Below are 4,134 nucleotides of genomic sequence, written 5' to 3' on the forward strand. Positions count from 1 at the left end.
TAACAAATCAATTTTACAAAACAGCAGCATCTGTTTGCCGCAAGTATCGGATGATCTAACGATGATCTTTATGGGTCGTATTATATGACTTTGTATCATGCATGGATACTTATAACAACATATGTAGTCTTATAGGGCAACCCATCAAAAATATTATATTAGGTTGAGATGGCTGGTGCAATTAGAATTTACATATGGTTCAAATATATATTAATCGGCAGAAGTACGGACAAACAGGGGAAGGTACTGACAGACGACTGGTACACAGAGTTTCATAATAATATTTTTTTTTCTACCTTTTACGTTATACAAATATGAATTAGCACACAAACTTACGCCAAAGAATCTTCAAATGTTTTTAAGAAAGAGCAAGATCCAATATGCGGGAAGAACAACTGGGGGAGGACCACAGGGACGTAAGGATGGTCATTAAAAGATGACAGAAATTAGGAAAAACCTTAAGTTCCCTCAGATCATGTAAATAGGAGACTATTTACATTTAATTTGCGTTACTAACAAAATAAATCGGCAATGAAACAATCGGTCCATAAAATATAAAAAATACGTTTGCATTCAATACAAAAAGGCTTGCCTAAATAACAGTTTCATCGCGAATTTTAAGGAAAACATACATACGGTCACCAGCATGCACATATCTAGCAGTGCAAATATATTTCCATTCTTGGAGTGCACTGCATTTGCTGCTATTTGTTAATTTTTTGTTTATTTTATATGTTGTTATTTGAAATACTTCAGTCCAATCATGATGTATTGGGTGATACACATATTTAGAGTTACTGATATCTTTATACACTAGGTATGATAGTCCCTGTCCGTGGTTAAAGCCCCTATCGAGTACAAAAGTAGGAAGCGCAGGTCTTGGCGGGACTGGTGTGCATCCTCGTGGTCTTTGCAAATATCTTCGTACATCTGCAACCAATTTAAATTCAAGTTCATGATTAAAGCAAAAAGTGACCAAAACCAAGTCACCTGAGAAAAATACAAATCTATAATAAATCATAATATTCCGAAAAAGCAATTTCAAATTAATAAAGGAAGCCACAGATCTATTTGTTATACTAGTTTGTAATTTTGAGTTCACATCCAACTTGTCATGTATATATATATATATATATATATATATATATATATATATATATATATATATATATATATATATATATATATATATATATATATATATATATATATATATTACGGATTACATCTTAGCTGAGCGTTGTTATTTATTGCTTATCATATGATTAATTTAAGGATAACATAAACGAACATACCGCGTCTCTCTCGAAGTGAAATTATGCCTGGGTCGAAAAAGTTGGACCTGAACGTTTCTGAAATTTAATAATCATAAAAACAAATAACGCCATCACAAATGCAAATACATTTTAAGGGATGTTACACAGTTTGAACGAATCATGAATTTATTATATGACATTAACGTTTATATTGATTCTTGCAAGCATAGTTTCAATCTCCACGCAGAGTTGTCGTTCCTTGCTATCACATACAACTCTGCGTAAAGCTCAGCATGCCATTTTGTCTACCAAATAGGTAAAACCGAACAAACAAATTTAATGTATATTTGAGTGGATATTTAAGATCGCATGCATTAAATTAAGAAATATGACTTTTTAATGTACGATAATTCGTGCAAAAACTTGCGAGTTTTAATGCAACTCTTTGGAACTATTTTATCGCCCATTTACGCAGATGGAATCATTCCATGCACTTCACAAATGTAAACAATTGAATATACTTTTTTATTGAGTGACGTTAGGAATTGCTTCGACGTGTGTATGTTTGTTGGTTTCTTAACATAAAAAACATATCAATTTTATATAATAATGAATTAAGACTGATATAAGATATCATGGTATGAGATGGTTTTCTTTAATGCAGTTAATGCAATGTAACCGTCGTGCAAGAGATTGTTTAGTATACTGTAACCTCAATGATGAACGCTTGGAATGATCATGACATGAATGAGACGCTTTCATAACAATAGTCCGTTCTGAGCCCAACACAGAGGTGAATGTAATGTGACCGTCGTGCAAGAGATTGGCATAGTTTACGAACCTTCATGTTACCCGTGAGCGTACACATCATTTGTTTATTCAATAAATGAACATATGGCTGTTTTTTCAGTTTTAAAAAGGTCTAAGTACAGTAACCAAATTGTGTCTTTTTGAATAACAGAATAAGTATTGTTTTGTATAAAATTCAACAAACCGCCCTGCTAAACAATACATACATATACTTTAATCCCTATGATTGCAGTGCACGATACAAACAAGATAGATCTACAAACAAAGCCATTTCTTTGCACGTATTGATCTTAAATGAAGTATTAATGATAAACCGTAGATGATTCACACCGCTATGTCTAAGCTAAAACGCAGTACATTCGAGGAATGGAATTATTAAAACCTTGCATCTAAAACAAAACTTAATCACCTTTGAACATCTGTCGTGAGAGGTTTCGACTATCAAAGTGCCCAAACCACAATTTGAAGAACTGATTCAGTCCACACCTATCGATATTGGCAAGATGGTGTTGTGAGTCTTCGATAAACTGTACCGCCTGTTGAAACTCGACCGAATACAGGTTGTTGAAGAATCGTTGATAGATGTCTCTGCAATGAGTGTACAAATCATTTCGTATCGGTGTCTCGTTGATTTGTATGTACACGTCATAACAGGTGTCGCAAAACCTTTCAACCGAACATCGTGCCCAGCAACACGATGCATTTATGTTTCGAATCAGACGTTTTGCTGCCCAGATCAATGCTACACAATTAATTCGCCCGTTTGATGATAACTTCGACAAAGCCATTGTCTAAAGGTGCCTGAAATTAGATTCCATAAATTGTTACATTTGTGTTAATGGTTCACATATGATGACATTTTCGCTTAAAACGGTTTAACAAATATATAAAGTACGACACTATATTTTACTGGAAAGATAAATGCCGTCTAATGCAAGAGATTTTATATGCATACGGAGTCATTTATACATTTATAAAGAAGTTTTTATCTGATGAAGTCACGTATGTTTAAGATACTTTCAATTTATTTTAAGTACCGGATGAAGAGTTATACTATTAATACAAATTAATCGTGCTTTCTGCTGAAAAATCATACTTCAAATATCGATATCAAGTGGCAGTTGTTCAACAACAAACATAATCTTGGTCAATCAAACTGGTATTACAGGTCTGCTTAAAATGCATCGTCAATTCAAACAATTATTATAAGCAAACATATATCCAATTTTTTTAATCACAGCCTCAAGTATATCAGACTGAATTTAATATTTCAGTAAGTATTCCCTATCTTACCAGTATCAGTTATACGTATTTGTATTGAATTTAAGTAAGTATTGAATTATTAACCAATATTATATATATAGTATAAATGTTCCTTTCCAGACTTCAGTGAGTCTTCAAATTTATTCCAGTATCATATATAAGAATAATTATTGAATTGTATACTACAGTAAGTCTTCACTATATAACCAGTATTGTATATGAACATAAGTATAACTGTTGAATTACAGACTTTAATAAGTCTTCAGTTTGTGACCAATATTACATGTTATAATAAGTGTTGCGTTTCAGAAGGTAAATACGAACGTTTTGCAATAATATTGTTTCTTCAAAGACCGGTACAGAATACCACCAACGTCAGCCGTGGTGCATCGGCTTCCTTTCGAAAGTTATTGACGATAACGAGACGAACGAGATATTACAATATGTATAATTGTCCGGTCTCACTCCCTGACAAATGTACATCCATATGTTTAAAAACATTGAAGTATATGAAACCCATTTAGTAAGACATAAACTTGAGTCGAAAATCAGCAGACGGTTTAATTGCGAATCCTAACATTGCATTAGAACGTGTATTCAATTTTCTCGCGAATAGAGAAGAATGACGTCTAAAACGGTTTAAATATAGGTGCGTGAAGTTGGCTCGCCGTTCGACGTTCGACATGAGTTCAACATTCAAATTACCGAATGTCGAGCAGGCTCGGCATTCCAGCTCGACATTCAGTTCGGCATTCGCATATAATGTTGTATGCTTATTTTTGAATGTCGAGCTGGCTCGGCATTC

At 33.4% G+C, this 4,134-nt stretch overlaps 1 long non-coding RNA gene across 1 annotated transcript; it reads right to left on the bottom strand.

Annotated features, from left to right (window-relative positions):
- Nucleotides 1-498: 498 nt before the first annotated feature.
- On the bottom strand, nt 499-2,862 carry LOC127864856 (uncharacterized). The gene is made up of 3 exons (XR_008042312.1): nt 2,476-2,862; nt 1,296-1,352; nt 499-930 (listed from the first exon to the last, which is right to left on the bottom strand). It is a non-coding gene; the product is annotated as an uncharacterized LOC127864856 (long non-coding RNA).
- Between the last annotated feature and the right edge of the window lie 1,272 nt (nt 2,863-4,134).

This window comes from Dreissena polymorpha, chromosome 1, assembly GCF_020536995.1.
Source record: "Dreissena polymorpha isolate Duluth1 chromosome 1, UMN_Dpol_1.0, whole genome shotgun sequence".
In the NCBI taxonomy this organism is placed as follows: domain Eukaryota; kingdom Metazoa; phylum Mollusca; class Bivalvia; order Myida; family Dreissenidae; genus Dreissena; species Dreissena polymorpha.